This window comes from Sciurus carolinensis, chromosome 11 (genome assembly GCF_902686445.1).
Source record: "Sciurus carolinensis chromosome 11, mSciCar1.2, whole genome shotgun sequence".
Classification (NCBI taxonomy): Eukaryota; Metazoa; Chordata; class Mammalia; order Rodentia; family Sciuridae; genus Sciurus; species Sciurus carolinensis.
Window position 1 is genome coordinate 70,182,167 of NC_062223.1, and position 20,230 is coordinate 70,202,396.

Sequence of the window (20,230 nt, forward strand, 5' to 3'; positions counted from 1 at the left end):
TGATGAATGGATAACAGAAGATATTAGGAAGGAAATTAAAAAATTCTTAGAGGTAAACGAGAACAAAGAAACAACATATCAAAATCTCTGGGACACTATGAAAGCGGTACTTAGAGGAAGATTTATTTCATGGAGCGCATTTAATAAAAGAAGTAAAACTCAAAAAATAAATGACCTAACACTACAGCTCAAAGCCCTAGAAAAAGAAGAACAGACCAACACCAAAAGTAGTAGAAGACAGGAAATAGTTAAACTGAGAGCTGAAATCAACGAAATTGAAACGAAAGAAACAATACAAAAAATTGACAAAATAAATAGTTGGTTCTTCGAAAAAATAAACAAATTGATAAACCTTTAGCCACACTAACAAAGAGAAGACCAGAGAAAACCCAAATCACTAAAATTCGGAATGAACAAGGAAATATCACAACAGACACGACCGAAATACAAAACATAATTAGAAGCTATTTTGAAAATCTATACTCCAACAAAATAGAAAATTTCGAAGACATCAACAGGTTTCTAGAGACATATGAATTGCCTAAACTGAACGAGGAGGACATACACAATTTAAATAGACCAATTTCAAGTAATGAAATAGAAGAAGTCATCAAAAGCCTTCCAACAAAGAAAAGTCCAGGACCAGATGGGTTCTCAGCCGAGTTCTACAAAACTTTTAAAGAAGAACTCATTCCAATACTTCTCAAAGTATTCCAGAAAATAGAAGAGGAGGGAACTCTCCCAAACTCATTCTATGAAGCCAATATTACCCTGATTCCTAAACCAGACAGAGACACATCGAGGAAAGAAAATTTCAGACCAATATCCTTAATGAACATCGACGCAAAAATTCTCAACAAAATTTTAGCAAATCGCATACAAAAACATATTAAAAAGATAGTGCACCATGATCAAGTGGGTTTCATCCCAGGGATGCAAGGTTGGTTCAACATCAGGAAATCAATAAATGTCATTCACCATCTCAATAGACTTAAAGTCAAGAATCACATGATTATTTCGATAGATGCAGAAAAAGCATTTGATAAAATACAGCACCCCTTTATGCTCAAAACACTAGAAAAAATAGGGATAGTGGGAACATTCCTTAACATTGTAAAGGCCATCTATGCTAAACCCATGGCTAATATCATTCTTAATGGTGAAAAACTGAAAGCATTCCCTCTAAAAACTGGAACAAGGCAGGGATGCCCTCTTTCACCACTTCTATTCAATATCGTCCTTGAAACTCTAGCCAGAGCAATTAGACAGACCAAAGAAATTAAAGGGATACGAATAGGAAAAGAAGAACTCAAACTATCCCTATTTGCTGATGATATGATTGTATACTTAGAGGAACCAGGAAATTCCACCAGAAAACTTTTAGATCTCATAAGTGAATTCAGTAAAGTAGCGGGATATAAGATCAATGCACATAAATCGAAGGCATTTTTATATATAAGCGATGAATCTTCAGAAAGAGAAATTAGGAAAACTACCCCATTCACAATAGCTTCGAAAAAAATAAAGTATTTGGGAATCAATCTCACAAAAGAGGTGAAAGACCTCTACAATGAGAACTACAGAACACTAAAGAAAGAAATTCAAGAAAACCTTAGAAGATGGAAAGATCTCCCATGTTCTTGGATAGGAAGAATTAATATTGTCAAAATGGCCATACTACCAAAAGTGCTATACAGATTCAATGCAATTCCAATTAAAATCCCAATGATGTACCTTACAGAAATAGAGCAAGCAATTATGAAATTCATCTGGAAGAATAAAAAACCCAGAATAGCTAAAGCAATCCTTGGCAGAAAGAGTGAAGCAGGGGGTATCGCAATACCAGATCTTCAACTCTACTACAAAGCAATAGTAACAAAAACGGCATGGTATTGGTACCAAAATAGAAAGGTGGATCAATGGTACAGAATAGAGGACACGGACACAAACCCAAATAAATACAATTTTCTCATACTAGACAAAGGGGCCAAAAATATGCAATGGAGAAAAGATAGCCTCTTCAACAAATGGTGCTGGGAGAATTGGAAATCCATATGCAACAGAATGAAACTAAACCTATATCTCTCACCATGCACAAAACTAAACTCAAAATGGATTAAGGATCTTGGAATCAGACCAGAGACCTTGCATCTTATAGAAGAAAAAGTAGGTCCAGAGCTTCAACATGTCGGCTTAGGACCAGACTTCCTCAACAGGACTCCCATAGCACAAGAAATAAAAGCAAGAATTAATAACTGGGATAGATTCAAACTAAAAAGCTTTCTCTCAGCAAAGGAAACTATCAGCAATGCAAAGAAAGAGCCTACAGAGTGGGAGAAAATCTTTGCCAATCATACTTCAGATAGAGCGCTAATCTCCAGAATCTATAAAGAACTCAAAAAACTCTACACCAAGAATGTAAATAATCCAATTGACAAATGGGCTAAGGAAATGAATAGACACTTCACAGAAGAAGATGTACAAGCAATCAACAAACATATGGAAAAATGTTCAACATCTCTAGTAATAAGAGAAATGCAAATCAAGACCACCCTAAGATTCCATCTCACCCCAATTAGAATGGCAATTATCAAGAATACAACCAACAACAGGTGTTGGCGAGGATGTGGGGAGAAAGGTACACTCTTACATTGCTGGTGGGGCTGCAAATTAGTGCAGCCACTCTGGAAAGCAGTGTGGAGATTCCTTAGAAAACTTGGAATGGAAACACCATTTGACCCAGCTATCCCACTCCTTGGCCTATACCCAAAGGACTTAAAATCAGCATATTACAGAGATACAGCCACATCAATGTTCATAGCTGCTCAGTTCACAATAGCCAGATTGTGGAACCAACCTAGATGTCCTTCAATTGATGAATGGATAAAGAAAATGTGGTATATATATATACAATGGAATATTACTCAGCCATAAAGAATGATAAAATTATGGCATTTGCAGGCAAATGGATGAAACTGGAGAATATCATGCTAAGTGAGATAAGCCAATCTCAAAAAACCAAAGGAAGGATGATATCGCTAATAAGTGGATGATGACACATAATGGGGGTGGGAAGGGTTAGTGTTGGGGTTGGAGTTGGGTTTAGGGAGGGGGGCAGGAATGGAGGAAGGAAGGACTGTATAGATGGAGGGGAAGGGTGGGAGGGGAGGGGGGGAAGGGAAAAAATGGCAGAATGAATCAAACAACATTACCCTATGTAAATTTATGATTACACAAATGGTATGCCTTTATGCCATGTGCTTCCAAGTAAATGCAGGGGGGTTCTGGGAAACATGAAGAGTGAGATTTTGATGTGGACAGGCTGATATAGAAATTTTATTACAATCATTTGATCTTTAGAATATCTGGGATTCATTTTAGGAGAATTTATACCTGTTAGTTATTATGGTAGTTTTTCCCCAAATATTTTGTAGTATTTATTCTACTACCTACTACCATGGTTAGTTATTCCTTCCCATTAATTTTAAGTTCTACCACAATGTATAGTTAATTTTTCATGTATGCTAGTGTATTTGTCAATTACTGTACTTATTTCATTAAATTTTGTCTCTTTAGGTACATTTTTATTTCATAATTTTCTTGATTATTTTTATTTTTTCTACTTTTCAGCATTCCACATCCACATTTGAAAGTACCATGTGAATATTGATGGTTGCAACATGAAATTCATAGGTTCTTTAGCAAAAAAAAAGTATATATATGTTAATAATTACTTCAGTGAACATATATGTACATATATGTATTTTTCATATTGCTATTGTAGAGCTTGTACCACATGTGTTACTGAAGTTTATGGGAAAATAGGATACATACAGCATAGTTCATGTTTCTAGCTCTTATTTTAGAGGGTGTAATCAAAGAGTAATGAAGTCACATCAGGAATATAAAGGGAAGTTTTGAAGAATGATAAATATGATAAAAAAATGCAGGGTAACATTTTTGGTTTGGGTACGTGTTACTTAGATTGGTATCTTCTTTAACAAGTTAACATTTAAGGTGAGATTAAATTATGAGAAGTTGTAAGACAGATGGGTTTGAGGATCACAGGCTAGGAGAATAGTTAACTGCTTCTAAAGCAGGGACATTTACAGACTGTGTGATGGGCAGGAAAGAGGTCAATACAGTGAGGTTCTAGTGAGGTCAAGGGAGAGTTACCGACATGGGCTAAAAGTAAGTGGAAACAAGATCATGTGCACCTTGCTAAATGTAACATTATCTAATTAATGGTATTGGTACCAAAACAGGCTTGAAGACCAATGGAATAGAAGACATAGAGATAAACCCACAAAATACAGCTATCTCATATTAGAAAAAGGTGCCAAAAACATACATCAGACAAAAGATAGCCTGTTCAACAAATGGTGCTGGGAAAACTGGAAGTCCATCTGTAGTCCACATGTAATAGACTCACCCTGCACAACACTCAATTCACAGTGGACCAAAGTCCTAAGCATTAGACCAGAAACCCCACATCTACTAAAAGGAAATATAGGCCTAACTCTCCATGTCAGCTTAGGAATCGACTTCCTCAACAAGACTCCTAAAGCACAAGAAGTTAAAAAAATAATAAATAAATGGGATGGCATCAAATTAAAAAGCTTCTTCACAGCAAAAGAAACAATCAAGAAAGCGAAGAGAGAGCCTACAGAATTGGAGAAAATCTTTGCTACCCCCACCTCAGATAGGGCATTAATTTCAAGGACATATAAAGAACTCAGAAAGTTTAGCACCAAAAAACCCCAAATAAGTCCATCAATAAATGGGCAAAGGAATAGTTAACAAATGTACGAAAAAATGTTCAACAGCTCTTGAAATTAGAGCAATGCAAATTAAAAGTACAATGAGATATCATCCCATTCCACTCAGAATGGCAATTACCAAGAATACAAGTAACAGTGAATGTTGGTGAGGATGTGGGGAAAAGGATACACTCACATTATCTGTGGGACTACAAACTGGTGCAACCACTCTGGAAAGTAGTATGGAAATTCCTTAAAATAATTAGAAATGGAACCACCATTTGACACAGTTATCCCACTTCTCTGTATCTATTCAAAGGATTTAAAATCAGCATATTACAGTGACATGGCCACATTAAGGTTTATAGCTGCATAATTCATGATAGCTAGTCTATGGAGCTAACCTAGATGCCCATAAACAGATGAATGGGTAAAGAAATTATGGTATGTGTATACACATTGGATTATTACTGAGCCATAAAGATGAATGACTTTATGACATCTGCTGGTAAATAGATGGATCTGGAGACTATCATGCTAAGTAAAATAAGCCAATCCCCCCAAAAAACATAGGGCAAATATTTTTTCTGATGTGTGGAAACTAAACCACAATAAGGTGCAGGGAGCATAGAAGTTCAGTGGATTAGACAAAGGGGAATGAAGGGAAGGGAGGAGGGATAGGAATAGGAAAGACAGTGGAATGAATTTGACATAACTTTCCTACATACATATATGAATACACCACAGTGAATCCCACCATGAGTAAGGAAATCCATAAGACTGGGGTCCTAATTAGAATTTGATATATTACATGCTTGTATAATATTATCAAAATTAGCTCTACTGTCATGCATAACTGAAAGGAAACAATAAAAATATAAAATAACAATATTTTTTAAATAACACTATTTGTATTTACAAAGGTGATTATAGCAGGTCAAGAGAGGAACAAGAAAGACTCTGTTTTGGATGATTCTGCTATTTGTTGAAATTGGCTATTCTTGGTTTTTTTTTTTTTTTTCAAAAATAAAATCACACTATAACTGCTTCATTTATAGCTTTAAAAGAAAATATTTCTAAGTTGATCTCATAGAAATTGAAAATATAATAGTTGTTACCTAAGGCCAGAGAAAGTTGAGGTGGAGGGAAGGGATGAATACTAAGTTACAGTTAGATATGAACAAGAAGTTCTGGTGTGCTAGTGCATGGTAGAGTGACTATAGATAATGATAACATACAGCACCATTCAAGGAACTAGAAGATAGGATTTTGAAAGTTTTCACCATAAAGAAATGGTAAATGTTCCAGATACAAGTATGTTTAATCTAATTTAAATATTATTCAATGTATACCTGTATCAAATATCATGCAATGTATACATGTATCAAAACAGCATGGAACCCCACTAAAAGGTGCAATTTTTGTGTGTTTGTGAACCATTTAAAATATATGAAAAGAAGTTGTTTTAAAAATTAATAAAAATCAGTATACTACAAGTAGGCAAAACTCATGTAAAATCTTAACCCAGAGATAAACTCTGTATATATTTAGATGAATTTCCTGCCATTCCTAACACAATTAAAACTGAGTTGATATGTTCCATGGAGAAAGACAATTTTTACCCATTTTAAACAGCGATGTTTTCCCGTGTTGTATGGTGGCAGAGTGAAGAGCCATGGGTAGGTTGTTAGAGGGCAGAGGATACAATCAACACCTCCACTTATTGTCAAACTTTAAACATGCTACTTAGCCTCTTCAAACTGAATTGTGCTGTTGTATAAACTGTAAATTGACAGTAATAATAAGACCTACTTCATGGTGTTCTTGTGATGATTAAGTTGGTAAATATAAATCTAACTCATTTAGTGAGGCATCTAGCATGGAATGATTACTTCACAGATCTCAATTCATACATGATTAAATACTCCTGAAAATGCTAAGTAGTGGTATAATATTACATCATATAGATGTTTTGTTATGTTACTATTTCATCACATTAAATATTTAGTTTTATGTGTGTGTCTGTGTGTGTGTGTATATATCTGTGTGTGTCAGTGATGTGTTAAATCAGCGATGTTAATCTCTTGGGCATGTGAATTCTTTCTTTATAAAATTTCTGCAGGTGAAGATACATAAATTAAGGTTAAAATTCTTTTCTTCATTTTTATTAGTTCTTTTGAGATATGTATAATAGTAGAGTATATTTTGACTCAATTTAAAATTCTTCACCTAAATTTAAAATGTCAAAATTTCACATTATTTACTTACAGAAGCTTTACTAATTTATTAGGTATAATATTTAGATCTATCAATTTACATAGTTTATATTTTTCTTTTTTAAATTCTTTACAATTTCAACAGCAAGGACACATAGTTTGTTTTATTTATGGTACTAACTACTAATTTTTTACTTATTACCTGATTAATATCTGTATTAAAGGGAATTTTCAATAAAAAATATTTAAAATACTTGCACACCATAAGATGTTCATGTTTCCTTTTGAGGATTTTACTGCTAAGATGTAATTTTCCTTTCTCTCTTTGGGTAAAACCTTGGGTATTTTGTAAATTTTTGTCATTCCTTTTGTATTTACATTTAGTTTACATTAAACTTTAAAATAAATTCATAATTTATGTTGACATGTAAAATATAGTGAGTCTATTGTTAAAGTGGCCACTATCCTGAAATACTTTTAAATAATCTTTCCATTCCCCATTAATTTGCTCTGCTTCCTTCACCACTGTTTATGTTCTACGAAGATACACTTTGGCTATCTCCTCAGTTCTAGCATCTTTCTCTTCATTTTTTCTGAGACATTTGATTCTATTCTCTACATCTTACAAGTCCACTGGCAATATGATTGTGAGTATATTCCACTTTCAGATTAATTTATGATTGGGATATTTTTACAATACTCAGTCTCACCTTTCAAAACCTGACATACTACTACTCTCCCTAAACCAAACAAGGAAGGCAACAAAAGAGCACTATTGCATGTTGTAATTAGCCCCAGTAATTCTCTGCCCTCTCCTTCTTTTGTCCCAGACATTCACTTTCCCTTCTGATAATCCAGAGCATTTGCACTGGATAGAAAGGGCACAGGAACAGTGAGGAAAGCTGCCATTGGTTCATGGAATCCACTCCCATGGAGAAACCAAGAGAGGCCTAAGATTGACAGCAGTGAGCACTGTGCCCATGGAATGGGACAGAGAAAGCCAATTCACAGCATGCAGTTAAAGGTTTAAAAGTGCAACATCCTTTGTCAATCATTTAGCTGTATCATGGCGTAAATGTAAAATTTCATTGTTTCCTCTGATGTCTTTGGGGGTGCTCAGTTCTTACTAGTTAAAAGATATGAGAACATGCAACAGGATTATCATCAGTTTTTTGATGGCCTTTGTGGAGGCATTCTGATATGAGCAAAAATGCTCAGAGGCCAGCAACAGCCACAGGATCTAAACACAGGTTTTGAGAATCCTACCAGGAAGCAGATACTCAGGCCTGGTCTATAGCACAGACTATCAATCCTAACTAGTTCTCTGTTCATGTTCAGGAAACCAGAAATACAGATTTTGGGATGGGCAATGAAGCACAAAGCATGAGGGAAACTCCAAATATCATACAGGTTTCTGGGCAGGGAGCCTGTCCAGCTGGCGGTATTGTCAGACTGAGTTCTTGGATCCAGATACGCAGGCTCTCCTTTATTCCTGTTGGCATCTGGGAGTGACGATGAAAGCTGTGGGGTTGTGGAGGAACAGCTGATGGAAGAGCTGCCCAAAGAGGACAATGCCATGCCAATGGCACTGTCCCTCAGGCCAGTAGTGAGCCAGGGCTATGTCCCAGAGGAGGCTGATTTTATTTTCCTCCCTTTACTCTGTCCTACATCTATTTTCAGAGGGACTTATTTATCCCGGCAGCTCGCATGACCTCCCTGAAAATGCTGATCCAGGATATAGGGTGTTAATGATCCTCTTGGGTGTATTTCTTGTACTGGTATTTTGCATTCTTCCCTCATTAAATGACTTCTGAGGCCCTAAGTTTCTATTCAACCCTAAGGGAGACACTGATGACCTGCTTCTGTATTTCTGCCTGATTAGACCAGGAAGCAAAGGCTCCCTGTGCTAGAGATTTCCCCCAGAGCATTAGGAGCTTTCCTGGCCTGTGGGATGCTGCTTCCCTTCCTGCTGGCCCTCTTCACCTGGACTATTTCCCTTCCCATATGACTGCTCTGTGTGGAGAGTGTAAACATGAGGTCTTCTCTTCATTGACCTCTACACCCATTTGGCTTATGTGTGTGCACATGTCTTGGTGTTACAGTTGCTTCTCACAGTGATGCTAGAAGAGAATACTCAATTTTCCAAGTATTGAGCATAAGATAAAAAGAAGTCCATAGAGGTTGCAGAGGTCAATATTTCTTAGTCTTCTAAATGCTCTCAGATATAAAAGATTACCCAGTAAGTAAACATACTTAGATGACCATGAACTATCAACAGGGGTCTTAGGATAAGGAAGAAATACATTTTAAAATGCTGAGGAAATATAACTTTACACCTAGAATTCCACGTGCAGCTGAACCATCATTAATCAATGATGATGAATTGAAAACAACAACAAAAAGAATTTTCCTTCAAGGACTCCCTGCAAAATAATTTTATCAATATGAAAAGTAATGCCGAAGGTGTACATACAATGCAGGGAGCATTGGGGAGCTCAAAAATCAATTCGGTTTTGAGTTGGGAAGTTTAATTCTTGAAAAATGATAAATACACTTATGATTTTTCAAAGGGTAAAACAAAAATTTTTCCACAATAATGATAACATGGGAGTGGGATTTTTCCTATGTATGGTCAATAAAGGTTAAAGAGGTAGAACACTAACAACCATAAATTCATTCATTTGAAATTACCAATTTTTTCATTTTAAAATAAGGTACAATTTAAATACAGCAAGATTAATCTTTCTTTAAAATGTTTTGATTAGTTCATAACAATTATATAAAACAGTGGATTTGATTTTGGCATATTCATGCATACATGGATTATAATTTTCTCTATTTCAGTCCTCAGTCCTTCCCTTTTTTCTCCCTTTCCAATTTCTAATGTAATTTGTATTTAAAATAAAAGTATTTCTTTTTTATTCATTCTTTTGAGTTATACATGACAATATAATTAATTTTGATATATTTATACAAATATGGAACATATCTTATTCTAACTAGGACATCTTGATGATGGACATGATTTTGAGATTCACTGTGGTGTATTGATATATATACATAGAAAAATAGTTTCAGACACATTCTGCTATCTTTTCTTTTTTAATTAGTGTGTTATAGTTATATATAATGTTGGGGTAATTTTGAAATAATTATAAAGCCTGGAATATAATTTGTTCCATTTCAGTCCCTTTCCTTCTCATCCTCCCTACCCCTGCTCCCTTTCCCTTACTCTACTGGTCTACCTTGCATTTATTTAGGGTATGTTTAAAATTAGTGCTCCATAAATACACATAAATGTGAAATTCAATATGGTATATTCACAAATGTACAGAGCATAGTTTGGTCAATATCAGTCTATAGTTTCTCTCTTTTGCTTTCTCTCCTCCTTCTACCTCAATCTTCTTCCTGTCTTCCACTGAGTTCCCTTATATTTTCATGGGATCCACCCCCCATCCTTATTTTCATCTAGCTTCAACCTATGAGAAATGACATTTGACCCTGTGTCTCTGTCTGGCTTATTTCACTCAGCATGATGAGTTCCATCCATTTACCAGAAAAATGCCATAATTTCATTCTTCTTAATACCTGAGTAATACTCCATTCTGTGCTTATACTACATTTTCTTTATCTAATCACTTTTTGATATATGCCTAGGCTGGTTCCATAACTTGGCTACTGAATTGCACTGCTTTAAATATCAATGTGGCTGTATCGCTATAGTATGCGGATTTTAGTTCTTCTGGGAAATACCAAGGAGTGTGATAGCTGGGATATATGGTGGTTCTATTCCTCATCTCCTGGAGAATCTCCATAAACTTTCCAAAGTGGTTCACTAATTTACAGTCCTATCAACATTGTACAAGTGTACCTTTTTCCCCACACCCTCACTGGAATTTATTAGTACTTATATTCTTGATAGTTGACATTCTAATTGGAGTGAAATGAAATCTCAGTGTACTTTTGATTTGTATTTCCCTTATAACTAGGGAAGTTGAACATTTTTTCATATGATTGTTTACCATTTGTAATTCATCCTTTGAGAAGTGTCTGTATAGCTCTTTTGCCCATTTAATAATTGGGTTATTTGGGGTGTTTTGTTTGTTTTGTTTTTTGGGGCTTTTTTAGTGTTAAGTTTTTGGGGTTCTTTGCATGTTCTGGATATTAATCCCCTATTAGAGGAGTAGCTAGCAGATTTTCTCCTATTGCTTTCTCCAAAAGCATGAAGAGAGAGCTAGCAGGCTCTCTCTTCATGCTTTTGTCTCTTTTGCTGGGCAGAAGCTTTTAAATTTGCTGCCTTCTCACTTACTAATTCTCAATTTTATTTTTTGAGTTTTAGGGGTCTTGTTAAGGAAGTTGGTGCCTGTGCCAATATGTTGAAGTATTCAGCTTTTGTTTTCCTCTAGTAGTTGCAAAATTTGTGGTCTAATTTCTAGTTCCTAGTTTTACTTTGATTTGAGTTTTGTGTGAATGAGAGACAGGAATCTAGTTTTATTCTTCTATATATGAATATCCAGCTTTCCCATTTGTGAAAAAGACTATTTTCCTTCAACATATATTTGGGCACCATATTAATAACCACAACAAGAATTGTGGGGGATGAGACTATATAAACTAAGTAGTTCTGATGGATAGTTCTAATAGTTCTAATGAATAATAAAATTATAGTCCCACAAGTGAAGAGAAAATGAGGTAGAGTGACAAGAGAGCTTGAAATATTTAAAGAGTGAACCGAGAGGAAGCAGGAGAGAGCAGGTGATGGCTACAAAGAGGAGAAAAATAACTAAAAGCAATAGAGGAAAAAGGGAATTTGGTTGTTAGAGGGGGAAGAAAGTGAACAAGAAGTAAGAAGAGGAACACAAACAAAGGTAAGAACAAATAAATGAATAAAAAAAATCAAACTGAGACAAAACCACAAAAATTCTACCCATCAAAGTAAAAACTAGATTAAATATATGGGTAAAGAAAAAGTGATTAAAAAGAAAGAACAATTTTAGCCACACAATCACACACACACAAATTTGTGAACCAATCAGTGCAGCAAGAACATGCACTTTATACACACACACACACACACACACAGAGACAGAGAGAGAGTGAAAAAAGTAAAAAAAAAAAGGAAAAAAAGTAGGAGAAAATGAAAAGCTTGTTTCCACTAAGGTGGTCAAAACTATTGACAGGATGTATGCCTATCCTGTTGGACCCTTCTTTGCTTATTCTTTTGGCCTATCTACCCCTTAGATTAAGGGCTAGGATTATTCAAGCCAATCATTTTGTGTTTCACACCAAGCTGCTAATTTGCTGTGACCTGGAACAGAAGCTGGTTGTAGTAGCTCTCAGCTTCTCTTCTCACAGTGTATAGTAGAACAGACTGAGGAGTACTGACCACTGGAGTTTTGTCTGGACCACTAAATTGATGGGCTCCCAGAGTTGAACTAATGCAGAATTCTACATGGGAAGTTCTAGTGGCTGGGGTTTTGTTCTGACCGTCCTTTGGAACTTTGGAGGTTGCTGGGCAAATGATGATCTCTGTTGGATATGTGGGTCTCAGGGAGCTCTGGAATATTCCATTCATAGAGTACTGCAGATCTCACCCTCCAGGGTATCCCATGTTCTACCACCACGGCTCTGGATTTCCCAGGATCAGACCTGAAATGCAGAAGGGCCTGTTTTAGCAGTTTGGGCCTTTCCCCAGGTGGTTGCATGAGCCACCAGGAACAAAGGGAACACAAGCCTCCCTCCCATTTGTATACCCAACCTGAATGGCCTGGGCACAATCATCTTTGTGCCTGTTTCAGTTAGACTGGACCAGACACATTCTGATCCAATTTGCTGAGAAAGAGCGGCAATGTCTTCCTGAACTCCTGAGCTCTATTGCTGAAAGCTGCCTTGTGGGCACTCGTGAACGACTTCCACCTTACTCTCCTCCACTTGCCCAACAAGACAATCTGAGTGCTTTTCAATCATCAGCTTTCCTGTCCTCTCTGGGTCATTTAAGATCAGCCTCCTTCTCTGTTCCACAGGTTTTCATATGACAAATTTATTCATGGTGTTTTCCTCTCTTTCTGCCTCCCCTCTGCAGTAAAATGGTGGTGCTGATGCAGCCACTACCAACAAAACTGGCTCATCTTTAATGTATTTCTTCTTGTTCTCTGATTTTCTGTGACTCTGTGATTATTTTGCTCTTAAATGTTGAGTTCAGTGGATTCAATTAAACACCCACATCACTGAGAAGCAACACTCCTGGAAATTGTTCCCTTCATCTAATCCACCACCTTCCCGTTCCTGATTAATATTTTTAATATACTTTTGCAAGTTTTAATCAATGAACATAATCATGTAACCACCACCAAAGTCAAGATATCAGCCACTAAGTTTTGTCAACTGCCCAAATACTTTCATGTCCTTTAAAAAGTACTCTCTCCTTTCACTCAAGCCTTGCCAAGTATCTGATCTGTTCACTATCACTATTATTTTGACTTTTTCAGAGTGCTTCTTTCACAGAATATAACATGTTTGAGATCCATCATGATTCTTGTGTCTATTAGAAGTGCTTTCCCATGGAATGATCAGTTGTCCTTTCCAAATGTATTGGTTATGAAAAGAGCCATTAAACCTTTGTGAACATGATTGCCCATTCACTTGGGTAAAGAACCCATCATAAACAACTGCATGTATAGTGTGTATATGTCTAGGTTTATGAGAAATTGCTAAACTATTTTCCCTAGAAGTGTTGTGCTCATAGATGTGGAGAGTAGAAGGGTGGTTACCAGGGCCAGTAGGAGGGCAGGAAGTGTGTGTGAAGGTGTTGGTCACAGGATACAAAATCTTAGATAGAAGGAAGAAGTTCAAGAGCTCTGTCATATAATATAGTAATGTTCTCATCATAAAAGATGATAAATATGTGGGCAATGCAAATGTTAATTAGCTCCATTCAGCCAATCCACAGGGCATAGAAGCATCCATTCATCATGGAGACCACGACCAACACAAACTTTAACTTTTCAATTAAAACAAATTCTAAAAAGAAAAGTATGATAAAAAAAAAAAAAGGACAGGGATTTAGGCCTTCTGGTTCCCTTGCTTTGATTTCTGTATAGTGTCCTTCTGTGTTGATATTTGTCCATTCCACTGTAGGTGGGCTTAAGTGTTGTTTCCACCTTTTGTTCTATAGTGAATAGTCCTGCTCTATTTTACTTATGTAAAACCTCCTTCTATAGTTGAGATGTAAATTGTCCCCTCCAATTCCATGTGCTAATTATTCAGTCCCCAGGTCCTACTACCATTAAGAGGTAGACCCTACTGGGGGTACCTTAGGTCATTGTGAGTGTGCCCTTGAGGGGGATTTTGGGACCCTGGACTCGTTCTCACTATTTTTTGCTTACTGTTCATAAAATAAGCATATTTTCTCTGCTACACATACCACTCCATTGCCATTCAGCACACCCAACGTAGTCCCAAAGCAAGGCTCAGTTCAGTCCTGAACCAGATCTCCAAGATAAACCTTATCTCTTTGTAAGTAAATTTTTTCAGTTATTTCATTTTTGTGATGGGACGCTAACTACTTAATACTTCCTTGTGGATATGTTCCTTTTATACTGGTGAAAACAAATAGTGCTATATTTCTGTTGTGCAATGATTTTCTTGGGTTTATTCTTTTTATACTGAAAAAATAAAAAAAACTTGATTTTGACTTTCTTTAAGTTGAAAGTAAAAGGAGTGAAAACTTTAGCAGCAGTTTTCCAATATTACTGGTGAAATGAGTGATTTAGGGTGAAAAATAAGGATAAGGCAAAGATTTAGTGAGATGAGAAATGCCCAACCAAAACCATGGCACAGGTACCCAGTGCTGTTTCCTCATCCCTCTCAGCAGCTGAGCCCATTGGGCACAGAACACATAGGCAGAAGAAAGTACAGGGGTTACTTGCTTTTTGGACCAGTTATGAATACCATCTATTGAGTCAGAAACAGCCTCAGCAAGACCTTGTGGAGCAGAACATGTCCTCAGGCTTCAGAGCCCATAGTCTGTGAACTGTTGGGCCAGGAGACATGCCCAAGAGGATTCATTAAAATCGAGTTTCCTGGAGTGACATTTTCAGGGAAGGACATGTCACCTGAGAGGAAGAGACTGCAAAATGTCCCAGAGGACAAGGCCAGGGCTTACCATTTCCCCAGGGACAGTGGGCTAAGCACTAGTGGGTCTCCTTTGAGTAGCTCCTCTCATATCTTTCCCCTCAGGTGCTACTGTGCTCATCTTTTTCTTGGATTCCAGAAGGACAGGAATATATGAAGATCTGAGTACATTGACTCAAAAATTCAGCCAAACACTACATGACTGTGAAACACTTTCTCACAAGGACAGTAGATGGGAGCCATTCTGAGGGATTCAGTTCCTCCCTTCCCCACGATCCTGCCCAAGGTTCTCAGGTGCGTGTCTGCATTTGTCTCTTTCCCCAGGAAGGAGTGTCAATGCCAGTGACCAGAGGTCCTGGTCCCAGTCACAATCATACACATACCTACATCCCACCCTGCCAGAAGAACCACCTCCTCTCTCTTCAGCAACTTGAACTTCTGGAACCCACAAATGATCCCAGGATCCTTGCTGAAGTCTAGCAGTGGTGTCTTTCCCAAATGAGGTAAGGGCTCTCTCTGCTTTTAGGCAGTATACAGACCATCTACGTCTTGAGAAACAGAATCAAGATGGTACATACTCTGCAACTTAGATTCTTTAGATCCTTAGACTTTATAGCTCATTTACTCCTGTCTGTACAAGGTGACTCTAGGCACATTGAACATGTGGGAACATGTGGCAATGATTTAGTGCCACTGGCCACTACAGAGTTTCTAGAATTCCTGATGCTGGCTTCCTAATAAATGTCTCGGTATTTACCTTTGGTTCACCTGAGTTTCCTGGATTCTAATAGTCTGATTACATCCTCCAAAGGAAAGCACCTCAAAAGAGGAATACCTAATATCAGTTCAAGTTTCTCTTGAACATGCCACAAAAAACCAACTGAAGACAATAAAAATGTTTAAGTATAATGATCAATTACACAGAAAAAAAAACTTACTAAAATATGCTTCTAAATTCTAGCATTATCTTAATTGACCAACCATCTACAGTGGTCCTCTATTCATCTCTGCCTCTGCTAACTGCCTTGGTTTGAGATACCCATAGACCTCCAGCAATTTTCCAGGGAGGAGCAAACCTGTAGCTTCCTTTGTTGGTCCAGTGTGTGTTCCCTGGCCTTTCTCCTTAGAAGTCTATAGAAGTGAGAAACCAGAGAATGGAAAAGGAGTGAAAGCCAGAGAAACAGAGAAAGGTGGCATGCAGGAAGGAATCTAGAGGCCCTGCTCTTTTTCTCCTCTTTGAAATCTGTCCAATTTGTAGTCCAGAGATCTGCAGATATGAGTCTAATTATTTCTTTCCCATTAATTATCTATCCATTCATCTTTTTATTCAACAAAAGGAAGAGCATTTCAAGTCTCATAATTACCAGAAGCTGTGCCCACAGATGTCCTTGAACATTGTATTTCTTTACTTTTTTTCCATAGGCAAAGAAGGTGTTCCAATCAATGTTTCTCAATAAGTCCTGCAGTTTTGGTTTCATGAAGCAGCAGGATGATCATATACCACAAGGAAGGGTGAGGCATCACTTTAAGGAGTGTGTTTTTCTGGAGGTCTCCTTGCCCAGCATTCCTCATGGCAAAAGTGCAGGAAGGACATCGCGGTACTGTACGCCAGTGTCCTGACTTTCAAGCACTATCTGCTCTCTTTTTGTTATGCCCTAACCCTTTTCGAACTTGCCAGCTTCTATTCATTCTCAACTTATAGCTTCTATCCCACTTTGTTGGGGAATCCTTTCCTTAAACCTCCCTTATTTGTTCTGAAGTATGTCATGTTTTCCTTTATATATTGACCATTGCCATGGATGAGGTAGGTGTATTTGTGATTAGTTTTCACATTGATGTAATTACTTAGCATCAGGTGTGGTACCAGATACATCATAGGTTCTTAGCAAAATAATCCCCTGAGTGAATGAAAGGAACTGGATCATATGGGCCTCCTGAAGTCAAGTTTTTATGATCCCAACTCTGAGATAATGAGGGTGATGACCTAAAAAATGATAGGAGCAGGTGCAGATATTACAAGGGAAAGGTGATGAATTTGGTGGTGAAATTTTCTTTTCTCTTCCAGAGTGTCTCCTATGTCCTCCCTCTAACTGTGAAAGATCTGCATTCATAAAGTGCATGCCGAGTGGATACTATCACTCTCCCCACCCCACACACCATCTGCTTTCTTCTTCAGTCACTTCCACTGGAGACTATCATATGGGTTCAGGGCACAGCAAGGCCAGCATCCTTCCATACGCTTCTCAGATTTATGAAGCTCAGAGTGTTGCTCTGAGTCCCAGGTAAAAGCACGGCTTTCTGTCTTTCCTACAATGCTTCCTCTTTTGTAACTCACTCTTTTTATCATATACCATAAATACACTTCTATGTCTCTGTGAATCCCATAATTTTATTTTTTCTTGTCTCCTCCTGAGCAAATACCTAACCACTGCCTTCAAAAAGGCAAATGTCTTTTCCACTCTTCCTACTGAATTGCCTCAAAAATCTACATCACCCTGATCATTCAATAAGCCCAGAATTGTTTTTCTCTAAAGCAGATTCACAGTATCCCCATCAAGGAGGTGAGGATGGATCAAGGGTACAAGAATCAGGTGGTCCAAGAACCCTGAAATCCTGCTAGTGAGGAAGGTGTCAAAAATGATGAGGCCAGAACATAAAGGGCGATATCAGGTCAAGGGGACAAGAAGGAACAGAGTTTTATGAACAAACTTTAGAATAGAATTGTGTCCCCAGATAGATTTTAAGCAGAAAAACAGCTAGCTTTTAAAGCACTGCCCAGTATATTTGTTTATTATGGAAAGAGATGTTTTCATTTGCGTACAAAAATCTTTGTCTGGGCTTATTCTCTTGCATATCTTATGTAAAGATAATTCTTAAGAATTCACATTTTCTGACATGCCTATTTCACATTTAGATGGAGGTGTATCAAAATTCAATAAAAGCATTTAGAAATTCAGAATGCAGAGGGGAAATTTAACTCAGAGAATGAAAAGATGTTTCATGGGATTTCTATTGACTACTGCATACTATCCTGGGATGGTCCAAAAAGGTAGGCCAAGGCCTCTGAGAATCTGTCTTGTTTTAGACAACAAAAAGAACCATACAGAATGGAGCTCTGGAACTCCTCTACCTGGGGAAGCAGCTTCATCTTGGTGGGCATTCTGAATGACAGCAGGGCTCCTGAACTGCTCTGTGCCACGATCACTGTCCTGTACATGTTGGCCCTGGCAAGCAATGGACTGCTGCTCCTGGTCATCACAACAGATGTCCGGCTCCACGTGCCCATGTACCTCCTGCTGGGGCAGCTCTCTCTCATGGACCTCCTGTTCACATCCGTTGTCACCCTCAAAGCCCTCATGGATTATCTGCGCAGAGAAAACAGCATCTCCTTTGGGGGTTGTGCCCTCCAGATGTTCCTAGCTCTGACTGCTGGGTAGGTGCAGAGGACCTCCTACTGGCCTTCATGGCTTATGACAGGTATGTGGCCATTTGTCATCCTCTGAACTACATGATCTTCATGAGCCCAAGGGTCTGCTGGCTCACAGTGACCACATCCTGGATCTTGGCGTCCTTGAATGCTTTAGGACATACCGTGTACACTATGCATTTCCCTTTCTGCATGTCCTCAGAAATCAGACATTTGCTCTGTGAGATCCCACCCTTGCTGAAGTTGGCTTGTGCAGATACCTCCAGATATGAGCTCATGGTTTATGTGACTGGTGTGACTTTCCTCTTGCTCCCCCTTTCTGCCATTGTTGCCTCCTACACACTAATTCTCTTCACTGTGCTTCACATGCCCTCAAAAGAGGGAAGGAAGAAAGCCCTTGTCACGTGCTCTTCCCACCTGACCGTTGTTGGGATGTTCTATGGGGCTGCCACATTCATGTATGTCCTGCCCAGTTCCTTCCACAGTCCCAAGCAAGACAACATCATCTCTGTTTTCTACACAATTGTCACTCCAGCCCTGAACCCCCTCATCTATAGCCTGAGGAATAAGGAGGTCATGGGGTCCTTGAGGAGGGTTCTGGGAAAATATGTGCTGCCAGTACATCCTACCCATTAGGGAGGGCTCTTGACTTTCCTCTTATTATTCTTTCTCCAAATGAAATTGTTATGCTCCTCCATTCTTCCATATTATACTCTGACAGAGATAAACATACACTTCTGAAAATTTCCCCTTATATTCTACTATGTAGCTCTTGCGTAAACAGACCTTTATGTGAACTCACTAGGCAAATATTACCCTGACCTGTGAAGCCCCTCATGAAAAAGGGAGTAGGAGAAGAAAAAACTTTGAATGGATGTCTTTGACTCATTGTGGTGAGGCATCATCCTGACACATACCAGGTAGCAATGGTAGGAGACTAACTTTCCATTTCAATATTATGGAGCAATAGGGAACCATAGTGCTTTGGGACTGAGCAAACTCCAATGACCTGTTAGCACTGAAGGAGTGTTCCCTTTGAACTGGATTCTTAGGTCATTTGTAGATAGAAGAGTCCTCAGAATCTATATTAGACTTGCTATTTATTAAGATGTTAGCAACTGATAGGGAAGAGTAATAGAGATGTGACTGCATTTGCAATATAGATCTAAGGAGTCGGTCACTCTGACTTCATAAATAAAGGCATAAACCTAAGTTGGTGTAGTGAAAAGGGGCAAGAAAAAGGATCCTGGCATTTCAAGTTAAAAACTTTCACAGACTCTCTTTGACTTTGGGGGCTTTTTTACAGTGCTTAAAATTAAAATTAAAGAAATCAATAAAATAGAATTGAAAGTACCCAGGTTCAACAGAAAATTGGGGATACAATATCAGTGAGTGAAATCTGTTGTGTATATTGTTTGAATTTTGTCAAGTGCAGATACACATGTGTTTTGGAGCATTGAAATGACTACAAGGAGCTGAAATCCTCGAGATGAATGTATGCAATGTCTCTGTCCCCTGGAAAGGACGTGTAAATTATATGGCTCACCCTCTAGCTAGCCTAAATGTGCTTTCTTTTATCATACATTTCAGTGATGTGGGAAGATTCATAAGAAAATGTAGGACTTGAATTCATTTCATGCAAAAGCTCCACAATACCTTACCTATGTACATGTCATCATGGTTGGGAACAATGT

The 20,230-nt window shown here is 37.9% G+C and overlaps 1 pseudogene; it reads left to right on the plus strand.

Moving 5' to 3' along the window:
* Nucleotides 1-18,216: 18,216 nt before the first annotated feature.
* LOC124959516 (olfactory receptor 2AG2-like) lies at nucleotides 18,217-19,172 on the plus strand (annotated as a pseudogene).
* Nucleotides 19,173-20,230: the final 1,058 nt, after the last annotated feature.